Source organism: Archocentrus centrarchus, unplaced genomic scaffold (assembly GCF_007364275.1).
Source record: "Archocentrus centrarchus isolate MPI-CPG fArcCen1 unplaced genomic scaffold, fArcCen1 scaffold_106_ctg1_1, whole genome shotgun sequence".
Lineage (NCBI taxonomy): Eukaryota > Metazoa > Chordata > Actinopteri > Cichliformes > Cichlidae > Archocentrus > Archocentrus centrarchus.
The window spans coordinates 1,420-17,391 of NW_022060152.1; the positions used below are offsets into that span (position 1 = coordinate 1,420).

General features: G+C 43.1%; 3 long non-coding RNA genes across 3 annotated transcripts; 1 reads left to right on the forward strand and 2 right to left on the reverse strand.

The window, feature by feature from the left end:
* Positions 1-4,138: 4,138 nt before the first annotated feature.
* Positions 4,139-6,798, forward strand: LOC115775337 (uncharacterized). The gene is made up of 3 exons (XR_004019296.1): positions 4,139-4,775; positions 5,784-5,880; positions 5,985-6,798. It is a non-coding gene; the product is annotated as an uncharacterized LOC115775337 (long non-coding RNA).
* Positions 6,799-6,883: 85 nt separating this feature from the next.
* On the reverse strand, positions 6,884-9,095 carry LOC115775338 (uncharacterized). Its single transcript, XR_004019297.1, has 3 exons — positions 8,623-9,095; positions 8,334-8,483; positions 6,884-7,414 (listed from the first exon to the last, which is right to left on the reverse strand). It is a non-coding gene; the product is annotated as an uncharacterized LOC115775338 (long non-coding RNA).
* A 1,737-nt stretch (positions 9,096-10,832) lies between these two features.
* On the reverse strand, positions 10,833-13,270 carry LOC115775339 (uncharacterized). The gene is made up of 4 exons (XR_004019298.1): positions 12,919-13,270; positions 12,133-12,241; positions 11,844-11,993; positions 10,833-10,924 (listed from the first exon to the last, which is right to left on the reverse strand). It is a non-coding gene; the product is annotated as an uncharacterized LOC115775339 (long non-coding RNA).
* Positions 13,271-15,972: the final 2,702 nt, after the last annotated feature.

Sequence of the window (15,972 nt, forward strand, 5' to 3'; positions counted from 1 at the left end):
TCTCATTAACTTTCACATCTAACATGCTAACTGAGGCCTGTAGAGTCTGAGATGCAGCTCTTGGGTTTTTAAAGTTTCTGAGAGTTGCACAGTCTGACTCTGGGGTGAATTTGCTGGAACGTCCACTCCTGGGAAGACTGTCAGCTGTCTTGGGTGTTTTCCACTTGTAAATTAACCTTCTAATAATTGCTTGGAAATGACCTTATAACCTTTCCCAGATTGATGATCAGCAAGAGTTGCTTGTCTAAGATCACTGCTGATGTCTTTCTTCCTTGACATTTGCTCACACTTGTTGATGATCAGTTAATCGATTGCCTTTGATTAGCAGCACCTGGATGCTACTTTGCCTCTTGATTCCTATGGAAGCATTAAGGGTGTACGAAATATTTCACACACTGCTTCCGTATTTTGGCTTAATTTTTATTAAATAAATGACCTGGTGTAATATGTCATATGATGCTGTTCATCTGAGGCTGTATTTAAATTACCTGCTAAGGACCAGATGAGTTTTTTTTAAATGTCCTGATACATAAAACCTCAGAATTTAAACACAGTATACTTTCTGTTTCATGACTGTACAATAGAGTATTTTAAACACTCTTCCTCTTGTCTGTGTTTCGTTTTCAGCTGAGCTTCACGTCTGAGATTCCACTCTGCAGGCAAGGGTGAGATTTTCTCTGTTAGTTCTGCCGTGTTGAGTAAACTCTCTCATCCTTCCTTCGTCTGTGTGGTGCTCAGTGTCTCTTGGGTGAGTCAATATTTGCTGCTTACTTGGGTTTAAGCTGTTTTCGCCACTGAATGCAGCCAAAGTGCTTAAATTCTTAGAAATGTGAGATTCAGAAACGCATGTGCACTCATTTACCATAACAGAGTGTTCTGCCCTGTAATCTGTTGAATGTTAATTTAATCTCAGTCTATCAAGTCTTTTATTTTGAAGGTCAGTTTGGGCATGACCTTCAAAAAGAGAAAAAATGTAAACAGAAATGACAGCTTATTTATTTTATTATTTTTTTGTCAATATCGCACACCCCTAGTTGGTTCACATGACTTTGTAACCTCATGTTGTATTTTAGGAAGTTTTATGACAGGCGGCTCCAAAAGTGGAGCTCTGCAGACCCACCTGTGTTTTCGTAACATAGATAAGCAGCTTCAGACCTGCCAGCATTTCACAGTGGACGGTTCTTTTACTGCTGAAGCACAATGAATGTAGGTAAGGAAACCAACAGGAGAGAGAGAATGAACCCACAGTGAAACATGGCTGTGGGAATATTTAAAAGTCTGAGGATGTTTTGGTACTCTGAAGTTCCATCCTGAAGAAGCAGAAGCAACAGCGCTCCATGCTCCATCCTCCTCTTTCTGGTTACCATGGCAAAACTATTTAGTGGGTTTTTTCCCCCCTTCCTCTTTTTGCCTTCAAAAACATGTTCCCTGTGCACTTTCATTTGTTCTGCTGCACCATAAATATGTACATATAAAGAAACTTCACATTTTCTTAGAGTGGCCAAATTGTTTTAGTTGATTTATGTAACTTCAGTTTAAAACAGCAGTTTCCCCAAGCCTCTATAATACTGCAGTCCCAGCAGTATTACAGAGGAGCCCAACAATCCAAGGATCCCCTATGAGCGAGCACTCGGCCACAGTGGGAAGGAAAAACTCCCTTTTGAAAGGAAGAAACCTTCGACAGAAGCAGGCTCAGGGATGGGGCAGCCATCTGTCGCGACTGGTTGGCTTAATATACTTGGGGCAATTGCTGTTCTATAAAAAGTACATCTTAAAATTTAGAATACCACTTGAAATAGATTTTATAACACCAATTATATAAATACAAATTTTAGCAGCTTTTCTGAGGTCTTCTGGAGCCAGCACTCTCTGGATGAGAGCTGCCCTTCTTTGGCAGACCATGGAAGAAGGTTGTGGAACTGCAGTCCAGCAGTTGATCCTCGGCCAACAGACAGGACAAGAGCTCTGGCTCCAGAATAAACATTTTAAGGAGCATCTTCCTCAGCTAGATAACTGAAGACTGAAATATCTCCTCCAAAACTTCTGGCAACAAGCATGTGCTCGGTATTTTCTAGTTCTCTTCTTCTTTGCTGCTTTTTTCTTTTTCCTCCTTTCTTCTTCTGACTTCCATCTGTCAGAGAGGCCAGGTTTGGTGTGGTGACCTCGCAGTCAGTATTTCCTTGCTCTCCGCTTTCCATCTTCTTTCTCTTTTTTAACACCAACTACATCAGCACCTCTGCTGGCTATGTGTGCCATCATGGCACAAGCTCAATGCAGCCAGCCTTAAGACAACAACAAAAAAGAAAAAAAAAGAAAATCAACTGTGGCATAACAACAACGCTTTGAACATCCAAATCCATCCAATCATTACCAGCTTCTTACAAAACTCCCACAATTTACTCATTTCAAAACAAACAAACAAACCTCTCAATCTTGACAGTCACTTCAATCGTGCTCACACATCATCTCATTTGATAAAGCTACAAACAACTTAGAAGCTCACAGCTACAGAGCACCTCATGGACTTTGGCCGTGCAGTAGCTCAATACACAGCATCAAAGTGCATCAACGCTACCACACTCACAGTGTCTTGGATGAGTTCACAGGCGGTTCTGGCTAGATTTACGCCCTGGGCGAACCACCCCTTGAACCCCCCCCGCCGCTGCCACTAACACAACAATACGTTACATATTTGTATTATTTTATTATATATAATCTTAAATACAAAAAGGAAACAAGAACAGAGAAAAAAACACAATAAAGAAATACATGAAATACAGTATAGAAATACCAATATAAATTGCACAAATCCTTCAGGTACTAATAACCATGCATGTGAAGTGCAATCTAAAACTTGACTTTTCCAGCCTTCTTTGTTGCAAAATCACATCATCATATTAAATCTGTTGTGCAACTCTATGATTGATGCTGATGACGGCAAGTCCAGAGAGATGCTCCTGTCACACAGTGGACCTCAAGCATGCTTTAATAAGCTTCAGCTTGGAAAAACTCCTCTCTGCTTCAGCTACTGTCACTGGAAGGGTCAAACCAATCCTGACTGCCACTTCTTTCCATATTTTCATGGACTTCAGCTGTTCTGGACTCTTGTCGTGAGAGCTGAGCAAAGAACTTGCGTCTTTCCAATCTGTCAGGCCTGAGCTTGTTAACTTAATTGTCCTCGTAGAAAAGACTTTGCAGCAGAAGCACAAAAGGCTGTTGCTTTTCTCTGAATAGACTAAGCAGCTTCTGGGAATCTTTTCACCATTAACCAATGTCTTCTTCAAATACTGCTGATGGCAACTTCTTCCATTCAACTCATTCCTGGGGAAAACAAAGTCAGCAGGTACCTCACTTGGTCCTCTGCAAACCAGCTGTGTCCCAATTCTGGCAGTCACAACTCAAGGACAATTAGCAGGGTCAGTAGACAGAAGCTCATCCTCAGGGACACCATTTGGTCGTGGGATTTCAGGTTGAGGCATTTCTAATAAAGACAAAATGCTATTGTCATTAGTACATCTTATTTACAGCATTTAATTAGTGTTTACAAAAGTAAAAATTTATGCAAAAACACACACACACACACACACACACACACACACACACACCAGCCGCATCCTCTCAACATTTACTGTGTTCATGTGTGCAGATCACTTATTCATGGACTTATAAAATACAAGACTTCTATGACATAAATTACGACTGTCTTGGGGACAGGAGGAGGGGAGGTGAAGGAGCGCAGGGGCGCCTAATCAGCGCCGCGCCTCTGTTATTGATCATGTCATATGCACAGCTGTTAAATACAGAAAATGCAACTACAGAAATATTTTCCCACATCGTGTTGGCACCCCCCCTCTTGTGCGGCACCCCTATGCATTGCATATAGTGCATACCCCCTTTTTGCGCCACTGCACTTTATTAACATTTCTTAACATCCTATTAACTAAACACAACACACAACAATTTATTTTAAAAGATATATGATATATGACATGTAGCACATACCTCACAACCTACGGAGGAAGAAAAGAAAAAGAAAAAAAGAAAAAATAGTGGCAGCAGCTACGCAGGTGGTGTGTGGCTTAGTCTGTCAGTCTCTATATTATTAATATCGTTTTTTTTTTTAACCTTACGTCAGTCAGTCAGTGGTGCCAGAGGGGGGAGTCGATCCTAGGGTTACAAACTGGGGGGCCAGCGCGCACACCACTAAGCTACGCAGGTACTGCCGAAAGAATAATGCTCAACGTGCTATATGAAGATTCCAAAGAGGCAAGTTTTGAAAATCAATAATTCTTTGAAAGGATTCACTAATAGCTTTTGTGAGGCGTTGCTATCACTGCTCTTGTTCCTGTCACTCTTTGCTCCTGTCACTTTGTCAGTCAGTCGCTTACTTCCTCTGTCTGTCAGTGCAGTAGGCTTAGCACTAGGCTACCCAGCCTAGTGCTAGCGTGGCTTACCACCAGGCTGTATAGCCTAGCGGTTAGCGCGCCGGACTCCGACGCAGAAGGCGAGAGTTCGACTCCACCTTGTGGACTGCAAACCTAAACGCATACTTATGTGTCTGCTTTGTAATGCCCGCGGGGGCCCCGCTTCCCATTCATTCTCTATGGTAGTGCTAAACCACTACGGATGAAATATATTTTTGGCCACTATGACCCTTGTGGCGCTGTTGTGGATGCGGTACTTCTAAAAATTTCCGCTTTGAAACTTTTGCCGAGACAGGACAGTTAACCCACTGCTCGCTACAGCAATCAGTGCCCCGTATTCATTTATTAAAGGTAAGAAAGGATGTTAGAAATAAGAGTAAATCTACACAATGAATATGCAGGTCCAGGATCACAAGTGTTCGTTGTGAATTCATTTACTGGTGCTGTCACGTAAACTAGCGTCCTTCCGTCGCTTGGCTACCATGATCAGAGTTCATTAGCTGTGGTGAAATGACGTGCTAAATATGAATGAACATGATGTTTTATTTTTTCGTGTGTGTTATTAACAGATTGTACTGTTAAAAAAGCTCGGTGGGTTTCTGACAAAGTTATGTACATATTTTGCCAACACTAAGAGGCCGCTGTGACACAAAGGTTACTAGTGTAGTGTAATTAAACAGCGTATCAATGGCTCGTAGTGAGATGACACGCTAAATTATGAATGAACCTGCTGCTATTTTTCATTCATGTGTACAGTGATTGTGTTGTAATGGCAAGGAATCAGTGGGTGATATCTGACTAAGGTGAGCGATGCTCGCTAATGAATAAACATGATAGGCATATGCCCCTCCCCTGTGGTCCGTCACAGGGGAGGGGATACCGCGGTCAAGTGAGCCCTCATTTTCGAAGACGCAGTCAAGCTAGCCGCACATAGAATTACGTTGCCCATTTACACCGCATATTACGGTACGGCTTCCAGTCGCCCTAAATAACACATCGGAAGTGTTGTTATCCTTCAATATACACCATTGCAATGCATTTTTCATAAAAAAAAATACTGTCAAGCCTCTAAATACTCAGCTTTGTAAAGGTGTAATTTATTTATCATCTCAATCTTTTAAAACAAAAATGAATTAATGTATACTCCACTTTTTTACTCAAAGTGACATTTTTGAGGTGTATTCATAGGAGGACTGTTCGAGGTGACGCAGAGCTTTCACCTGATTCTTGCTCACCTTGACCCCCACTGTATATGGACTGACTTTCATATCAAATAACTGTACAGTTTTCGAGAAAATTGCATGCAAAATCCCAAGTACAGTAATGTATTATATTGGTATTTTTCAACTGTATCCATAGTGTGTGTGTAGGTGTGCTTGACGCAGGGGAGCGGATCATAGAGGTCAAGGGTTTTCCTGTGGATGGGATGGAGCGTGAGCAAGTGATCCAAGTTGTGGTGGGTGACTTCTGAAAGTAATGTGATGTGCTTTTTGTGGTTGTTTCTTGTTTGCATCCACCTGTGATCCTGTTGGTTTTTTTTTTTTGCATGTAATCTGCAAGCTGGGTCACAGCGCAGCATCATGTTTGAAGTCACTGGCATGAGAGAAAGGGCGATCCACAATGAGAGCAGAGTAAGTCTTGGTCCAAAATTGCCTTATTGTTTGCATCAAAAGTCTGGAGAGTGTACAAAGATGTGGTTTTGTTTGCTTGTTGGTTGTATGTGCGGGCCATACGAGACAGACAGCGTGCGGCGGCAGGCAAAGAAAGCGCCAAGCAACACGGCATGTGCCGGCCTCATTCCCTCCAGCAGCCCGCTCAGATGTGGTGCTTTTAAAGATGTCCAAGCAATCTTAGACTGCATGTAAGAGGTGAAGCAGTGGTTTTGGACGAATATTTTGCAATTGTAGAGCAATGGTCATGAGTATGAGTTTATTGTAAGTGTTGCAGGTCTGTGATGATGGAGCCACTTGAAAGACAGTGTCACTAACTGAGGTGAAGAGCAGCATAAAGACCAGGGCTGACTGACTGAGGTGAGGATGTCCTGAGCAGCTCACCTCAGTATGACTGACACTGCTCAGCAGAGCTTCACTTCCATTGAGGTCCTTTGCCAAAGTTTTGCAGCCTCCTCCAGAGTAAGGTGTACATTTCCGAGTGGCACACCGACAGCTGCTGAAAGTCGGCCATTTCTAATTCAATGTTAAGGAGTAAAAGTGTGCTTGTATTCATGAATTCATAACTGTGCTGTGGCTGTCAGAAGCATCGTCTATGAGTGAAGGCTGATCTTAGATCACATGATCCATGTTTCCATGAAAGCAACGCTGATGTTTGTGCGTGGAAAGCTTCTAAAAGATTTTGTATGCAGTTAAGCATAAATAAGAAAATCCTCAATAAAAAGGGAGCTTGTTGCAGGGCATCAGCGTGATGTTGACTCAACAATGACTTCAAAAAGGAAATGCTCCTAAACTGTGGCAAAAACTTTATTGATGTCAAACACTTTAACAAGACTTGAGACACTCAGACATCAGTTTTAGGCAATGAAGCTCAAAGTCATTATTTACATGAAGCAAACTAAGGAAAGCGGTCAGACTGTCTTCAATTGATGTTTGGCGTTATAAAGATCCTCATACATCCAGCCAGGACAACAGAAAGAGCGTAAATGTGTGGAAGCACTGAGAAGTGAGTGAGAAAGTGCTTGACCTTCTGTTTGCATGTCTGGACTTCAATGTGTGCTTGATGTGTGAGTCCAGGTTTGAGGAGATGTCAGAGTTTCCCATGTCTAAGAAAAAGCTGCGTCTCCGTCAAGTGGTCCATCCAAATGCGTTTGCGTGTGTGGAGCAGCAGTGACATCATCTTCTTTCACAGGAGCAGCAGGAGCAGCAGGAGCAGCAGCAGCAGAGGCAGCAGAGGCAGCAGCACACCTCCTTGTGACTGCTGCAGGCTGAAGGCTTTAGGATGTGTTCAGGGGCAGCCTGGGCAACACGACTCTGCATCTGTAATCACACAAGCAGCAGCAGCAGCAGCACTCTGATGAAATTCCTTTGAACACATCAGTTTGTAGTGTTGGTGTCAGCAGCAGCCTTAAAGCATGAAGTGTGTGTGATGTAGGGCTGCAACTATCAATTCTTTTGTTATTTGAGTTATTCAAGGAAGTGTTGCAGCCCTAGTGGAATTCCAAGAATAGGTCAAAAGGCCTAAAACCTTCCACGCATGCACAAATGGAATGAGTAGGAATGTGCTTATTGAATAATTGGCTACAAAAGGATGTGTGTGTTTGAGGTCTTTTTAGATGTCAGTAAAATGTGGAAGCACTCAACTTGATAATCCCGCACTGCTGTGAAAAGGCTGCAAAGCTGTGGCTGATCTTCACACCTTCTGTTTGCCGCTGTCTGCTCCTCACTCGGTTTCTGCATTTGTGTGATTCTAATAATACTTTTCATTTACGAAGCACTTTACAAAGGTTGGAAGGAGCTCTTTTTTGCTTTGACTTTTTGAGCCTAAAATTGGATTCTATGCAATAAAACATGGATCTAGAATTGTAGTAACCAGTTGCATTGCTAAAAGAAAATAAAGCAGATCAGTGTCTATTGCAGTGTCTTATTTGAATTTGTAACCTTTGTTCATATTTTGTCTTAAAGATTTTCATTAAGAATACCGAAATTGCTAAAAATCAGTCAATATAAAAAGGTATTTTTTTTCATTGGTAAACCTGCAGATGTCATATCTCCATGTGAGGATGTGGTTCTTGTAGAGCGTAAGAGCTTTACAAACAGCTGTAAACACTCATAAAAGCCAAAGAAATACAGACGCTGGTTTGCTGCTGCTGCACCCTCACATACCTGGATTATTGAACATGTATAATTATGAGAGAAAGTGCATGTTTGAATGTGCGAGTGAGACACATGATCTTACAGAAGTTTGTAGAAAGGCGCTTCATGAAGTTCAGTCCATTGACTTGGATTCGTTTACAGCGCACATCTGCCACATGCAATATGGCGGCTCTGCGTTGATGTGTCACAGCAACGGGCCGGCCCGCTCGATGCGGCGTCTGCTTGTGTATGTCTATGAATAGAAACACAAGAGGCAGCCAGAGGAAAGCAAGAATTAAAGAGAGACAACACAAGTGAAAGAGCAGAACACAAACAGTCAGTCTGGTGACAGTGTTGCTCTGTGGCTGCACACTCTTTCAAACATCACTCACACAGGAGGAACGGCTTCCACGCATCCAGCTGATTTTTGCCCACATTCTTCCCGCTCTAACTGATCTTCCTCCAACATCTTTGCAGAAAGGGAGCCAGGATGGAGGAAATCTGTAGTGGAGAGCAGAGAGGGAGAAAACCTGCCAATCAGTGTCATAGAATACCTACAGTAATACAATGGTGGTATTACAGTGGTGGTACCTGCATAAGGCTGTGAGGATGATACACATGTGTATTTAGTCATTACTCCTTATTGATTATGTCCCTTGATTGTTTATTGGCACTTAATATAGTTCCATATGAATATTTCTTTCTTTCTGAATGATAGTGCTTATGTCCTGATTTTGTAGAGGTTTGTTGTTAGATGTTGCTGCTCCTCTTTTTTCTTATTTGCTTAGAAGCCACCTCCAATCACATGAGCCTTTTTAGATGTGGGCCTGTATAAATAAGGTGTTCCCTGCATTGCTTGTCAAGTGTGAGGAAGGCCAGCTGTAGCTGGAAGCGTTAGCGTCTTGAAAGTTTTTTCTTTTCATTAAATGTAATTCTTATCCAGGAGCCTTGCTGGTGTGCAGAGCTTTTTTTCTTCCCCGTCAAAGGGATTGAAAAGACCTGAAATAGAAGATGAAGAGATGTGAAAGCCTTTCTTTTTTTTGGCCCATATTTCTGTTTGTGTGTGTGTGTGTGTGTGTGTGTGTGTGTAGGTGTGCTTGACGCAGGGGAGCGGATCATAGAGGTCAAGGGTTTTCCTGTGGATGGGATGGAGCGTGAGCAAGTGATCCAAGTTGTGGTGGGTGACTTCTGAAAGTAATGTGATGTGCTTTTTGTGGTTGTTTCTTGTTTGCATCCACCTGTGATCCTGTTGGTTTTTTTTTTGTTGCATGTAATCTGCAAGCTGGGTCACAGCGCAGCATCATGTTTGAAGTCACTGGCATGAGAGAAAGGGCGATCCACAATGAGAGCAGAGTAAGTCTTGGTCCAAAATTGCCTTATTGTTTGCATCAAAAGTCTGGAGAGTGTACAAAGATGTGGTTTTGTTTGCTTGTTGGTTGTATGTGCGGGCCATACGAGACAGACAGCGTGCGGCGGCAGGCAAAGAAAGCGCCAAGCAACACGGCATGTGCCGGCCTCATTCCCTCCAGCAGCCCGCTCAGATGTGGTGCTTTTAAAGATGTCCAAGCAATCTTAGACTGCATGTAAGAGGTGAAGCAGTGGTTTTGGACGAATATTTTGCAATTGTAGAGCAATGGTCATGAGTATGAGTTTATTGTAAGTGTTGCAGGTCTGTGATGATGGAGCCACTTGAAAGACAGTGTCACTAACTGAGGTGAAGAGCAGCATAAAGACCAGGGCTGACTGACTGAGGTGAGGATGTCCTGAGCAGCTCACCTCAGTATGACTGACACTGCTCAGCAGAGCTTCACTTCCATTGAGGTCCTTTGCCAAAGTTTTGCAGCCTCCTCCAGAGTGAGGTGTACATTTCCGAGTGGCACACCGACAGCTGCTGAAAGTCGGCCATTTCTAATTCAATGTTAAGGAGTAAAAGTGTGCTTGTATTCATGAATTCATAACTGTGCTGTGGCTGTCAGAAGCATCGTCTATGAGTGAAGGCTGATCTTAGATCACATGATCCATGTTTCCATGAAAGCAACGCTGATGTTTGTGCGTGGAAAGCTTCTAAAAGATTTTGTATGCAGTTAAGCATAAATAAGAAAATCCTCAATAAAAAGGGAGCTTGTTGCAGGGCATCAGCGTGATGTTGACTCAACAATGACTTCAAAAAGGAAATGCTCCTAAACTGTGGCAAAAACTTTATTGATGTCAAACACTTTAACAAGACTTGAGACACTCAGACATCAGTTTTAGGCAATGAAGCTCAAAGTCATTATTTACATGAAGCAAACTAAGGAAAGCGGTCAGACTGTCTTCAATTGATGTTTGGCGTTATAAAGATCCTCATACATCCAGCCAGGACAACAGAAAGAGCGTAAATGTGTGGAAGCACTGAGAAGTGAGTGAGAAAGTGCTTGACCTTCTGTTTGCATGTCTGGACTTCAATGTGTGCTTGATGTGTGAGTCCAGGTTTGAGGAGATGTCAGAGTTTCCCATGTCTAAGAAAAAGCTGCGTCTCCGTCAAGTGGTCCATCCAAATGCGTTTGCGTGTGTGGAGCAGCAGTGACATCATCTTCTTTCACAGGAGCAGCAGGAGCAGCAGCAGCAGAGGCAGCAGCACACCTCCTTGTGACTGCTGCAGGCTGAAGGCTTTAGGATGTGTTCAGGGGCAGCCTGGGCAACACGACTCTGCATCTGTAATCACACAAGCAGCAGCAGCAGCAGCACTCTGATGAAATTCCTTTGAACACATCAGTTTGTAGTGTTGGTGTCAGCAGCAGCCTTAAAGCATGAAGTGTGTGTGATGTAGGGCTGCAACTATCAATTCTTTTGTTATTTGAGTTATTCAAGGAAGTGTTGCAGCCCTAGTGGAATTCCAAGAATAGGTCAAAAGGCCTAAAACCTTCCACGCATGCATAAATGGAATGAGTAGGAATGTGCTTATTGAATAATTGGCTACAAAAGGATGTGTGTGTTTGAGGTCTTTTTAGATGTCAGTAAAATGTGGAAGCACTCAACTTGATAATCCCGCACTGCTGTGAAAAGGCTGCAAAGCTGTGGCTGATCTTCACACCTTCTGTTTGCCGCTGTCTGCTCCTCACTCGGTTTCTGCATTTGTGTGATTCTAATAATACTTTTCATTTACGAAGCACTTTACAAAGGTTGGAAGGAGCTCTTTTTTGCTTTGACTTTTTGAGCCTAAAATTGGATTCTATGCAATAAAACATGGATCTAGAATTGTAGTAACCAGTTGCATTGCTAAAAGAAAATAAAGCAGATCAGTGTCTATTGCAGTGTCTTATTTGAATTTGTAACCTTTGTTCATATTTTGTCTTAAAGATTTTCATTAAGAATACTGAAATTGCTAAAAATCAGTCAATATAAAAAGGTATTTTTTTTCATTGGTAAACCTGCAGATGTCATATCTCCATGTGAGGATGTGGTTCTTGTAGAGCGTAAGAGCTTTACAAACAGCTGTAAACACTCATAAAAGCCAAAGAAATACAGACGCTGGTTTGCTGCTGCTGCACCCTCACATACCTGGATTATTGAACGTGTATAATTATGAGAGAAAGTGCATGTTTGAATGTGCGAGTGAGACACATGATCTTACAGAAGTTTGTAGAAAGGCGCTTCATGAAGTTCAGTCCATTGACTTGGATTCGTTTACAGCGCACATCTGCCACATGCAATATGGCGGCTCTGCGTTGATGTGTCACAGCAACGGGCCGGCCCGCTCGATGCGGCGTCTGCTTGTGTATGTCTATGAATAGAAACACAAGAGGCAGCCAGAGGAAAGCAAGAATTAAAGAGAGACAACACAAGTGAAAGAGCAGAACACAAACAGTCAGTCTGGTGACAGTGTTGCTCTGTGGCTGCACACTCTTTCAAACATCACTCACACAGGAGGAACGGCTTCCACGCATCCAGCTGATTTTTGCCCACATTCTTCCCGCTCTAACTGATCTTCCTCCAACATCTTTGCAGAAAGGGAGCCAGGATGGAGGAAATCTGTAGTGGAGAGCAGAGAGGGAGAAAACCTGCCAATCAGTGTCATAGAATACCTACAGTACTACAGTTGTGTGTGCCATGGTCGCATCCACCTGCATCAGCACATGACATCACAAGACACAGCACAACACAGTGTTAGTGCTGCATAATTGACATTTTACAGGTGCATTAGTTGTTGAGAGAGATTCCAGGGCTTACACACACCCTGTTCACACAACTTCTGAACAAAGAATAAGATCAACACTTTCTTGTTCTTGAACTCTGGGAAATGACACAATATATCTATGGAAATGCAAAGCAAGAAAGCTTTGCATTCAAAACAGCAGCAACAGCTTGCTCTCTTATTAAAGGCCAGTGTAGGAAAAGCCACACAATCCCAAGTCAATCATTTGAAAGGCTTATTCGTGTTCAAATAGCGCCTTGTACAAATTCAAATGCTTGCACACCATTTCTTACCTTAACCAATAGCATCTTAATACAGTAGCAAGGACCTCCGAATCACAGGCCAACTCATTTGGGAAAAGCCCACTCAACGGGCTGGCTAATTAGCCCGAGTGCTACTTCCCCGCGATTAGCGCTTCACAATTCAATATAAGCCTTCAACAATGCAACACATTACAAGCTCATAGTGGAACATCATAGCAACAAAACAATATACATACAAACAGCATTCTTACCTAGCACGACGATCAATACAAAGCTTTAAGGCATGGAAAACAGCAAGAGCAGCTCAAACAGGTTAGCTGTGCCAAAGCTAACACAGCCACTCAGCTCATAGCCCCGCCCACCACTGGAACGTCCAACTTCAAATAGCGCCTTGAGTCCCCTTCTTTCGGTAGTAGCTGGTGGCCTAGGGGAGAGCGCGGCAGACTCCGCAACACCGGAGCGAGAGTTCGACTCCCCCCTCTGGCGCCACACAGCCGTGTGGTGCCAGAAACTCTACACAGCCGGCTGCTTACAGCGGCCGCTTTGTGGAGGCGGTCCTTTGTGTGTGCCGCCACACAAGGATCACCTGCCGCTACCCGCCACCTGGTGGCGTTATTTTTTAAAATTTTTCTTCCTCTTCCTCCTTTCTTCCTTCTTTCCTCACACTCGTTATCCTAGGGACACAAAATGTCCCATTCAAAACCACTGAAAATTGCATTTATCTACGTTTATCTTCACATAAACCAATGCAATCTTTTTCATTAAGATTTGATTTTACTGACTTTGAATTTTTGATTTTTATATTTGTCCACCAGGTGGCGCTACTTTTTTTACCATTCAATGCATGCATCAAAATGACAGACTTTTTACTGCTTTCTGCAAGGTTTTGTTGCTCCCGAAATAATAAGTGTGTGTCACTATTGATGTTGGATCATCGTGTATGTGTGTATATGTGTGCACGGGCATGCATGTGCACGTGTGTGTGTGTGTGTGTGCGTGTGTGATGTCCAACTTCAAGTCTTTTCTCTTTGAAGGCCAGATTGTGCTTTATAAACCTAATTCAAGAATAATAAACAATGAGGGACCTTTCAGTGCTTCAAAGAGGCCTCAGCAGCAAGAACCAAAAGAAAATTGGACTTTGTTCTGGCTCTCACTCAGGTAGATTATGCACCTGCACTGCAGCCATGGCTATAAGAATGAACAGAAGTGCAGGATTAGCCCTTTTGGAGATGACAAGATTTGACAGCACATGGCATGGTGTTTTCAGGTCAAAAAATGAATCAAGTCAAATCTACAAGGTGCTGCTGCTGCAGGCCCCGCTCTCATCAGTCAATGTAGAAGGAAGAAGCTGGCGCCCACACACCCGTGTAGTGCCAGACACTCTACACAGCGGTCTGCTTACAGTGGCCGCTTTGTGGAGGCGGTCCTTGTGTGTGCCACCACACAAGGATCACGCGCCGCTACCCACCACTAGGAAGGCCACCTGGTGGTGTTCTTTTTTTCTTTTTTTTCTTCCTCTTCTTCCTTTCTTCCTTCTTTCGTTTGTTTACCCCCCTCCCCCGCGCGCCTTAATACACACTACATGTTTAAGCAAGAATCAGGATAGACAGGCTTAAACGCAAGACGGACAAGGATTTGCTCGTAGCAATAGCATTCCAAAAAAAAAGCAAAAAGCAAAGGTGTCTGATTTGTGATGAGGCTGTGAAAAGAATGGAGCCAAACACAAGAGTGTAGTAGGAGGTGTGTTGAGTATCCAAAGGGAAAGTGGTGGTACCTGCATAAGGCTGTGAGGATGATACACATGTGTATTTAGTCATTACTCCTTATTGATTATGTCCCTTGATTGTTTATTGGCACTTAATATAGTTCCATATGAATATTTCTTTCTTTCTGAATGATAGTGCTTATGTCCTGATTTTGTAGAGGTTTGTTGTTAGATGTTGCTGCTCCTCTTTTTTCTTATTTGCTTAGAAGCCACCTCCAATCACATGAGCCTTTTTAGATGTGGGCCTGTATAAATAAGGTGTTCCCTGCATTGCTTGTCAAGTGTGAGGAAGGCCAGCTGTAGCTGGAAGCGTTAGCGTCTTGAAAGTTTTTTCTTTTCATTAAATGTAATTCTTATCCAGGAGCCTTGCTGGTGTGCAGAGCTTTTTTTCTTCCCCGTCAAAGGGATTGAAAAGACCTGAAATAGAAGATGAAGAGATGTGAAAGCCTTTCTTTTTTTTGGCCCATATTTCTGTTTGTGTGTGTGTGTGTGTGTGTGTGTGTGTGTGTAGGTGTGCTTGACGCAGGGGAGCGGATCATAGAGGTCAAGGGTTTTCCTGTGGATGGGATGGAGCGTGAGCAAGTGATCCAAGTTGTGGTGGGTGACTTCTGAAAGTAATGTGATGTGCTTTTTGTGGTTGTTTCTTGTTTGCATCCACCTGTGATCCTGTTGGTTTTTTTTTTTGCATGTAATCTGCAAGCTGGGTCACAGCGCAGCATCATGTTTGAAGTCACTGGCATGAGAGAAAGGGCGATCCACAATGAGAGCAGAGTAAGTCTTGGTCCAAAATTGCCTTATTGTTTGCATCAAAAGTCTGGAGAGTGTACAAAGATGTGGTTTTGTTTGCTTGTTGGTTGTATGTGCGGGCCATACGAGACAGACAGCGTGCGGCGGCAGGCAAAGAAAGCGCCAAGCAACACGGCATGTGCCGGCCTCATTCCCTCCAGCAGCCCGCTCAGATGTGGTGCTTTTAAAGATGTCCAAGCAATCTTAGACTGCATGTAAGAGGTGAAGCAGTGGTTTTGGACGAATATTTTGCAATTGTAGAGCAATGGTCATGAGTATGAGTTTATTGTAAGTGTTGCAGGTCTGTGATGATGGAGCCACTTGAAAGACAGTGTCACTAACTGAGGTGAAGAGCAGCATAAAGACCAGGGCTGACTGACTGAGGTGAGGATGTCCTGAGCAGCTCACCTCAGTATGACTGACACTGCTCAGCAGAGCTTCACTTCCATTGAGGTCCTTTGCCAAAGTTTTGCAGCCTCCTCCAGAGTGAGGTGTACATTTCCGAGTGGCACACCGACAGCTGCTGAAAGTCGGCCATTTCTAATTCAATGTTAAGGAGTAAAAGTGTGCTTGTATTCATGAATTCATAACTGTGCTGTGGCTGTCAGAAGCATCGTCTATGAGTGAAGGCTGATCTTAGATCACATGATCCATGTTTCCATGAAAGCAACGCTGATGTTTGTGCGTGGAAAGCTTCTAAAAGATTTTGTATGCAGTTAAGCATAAATAAGAAAATCCTCAATAAAAAGGGAGC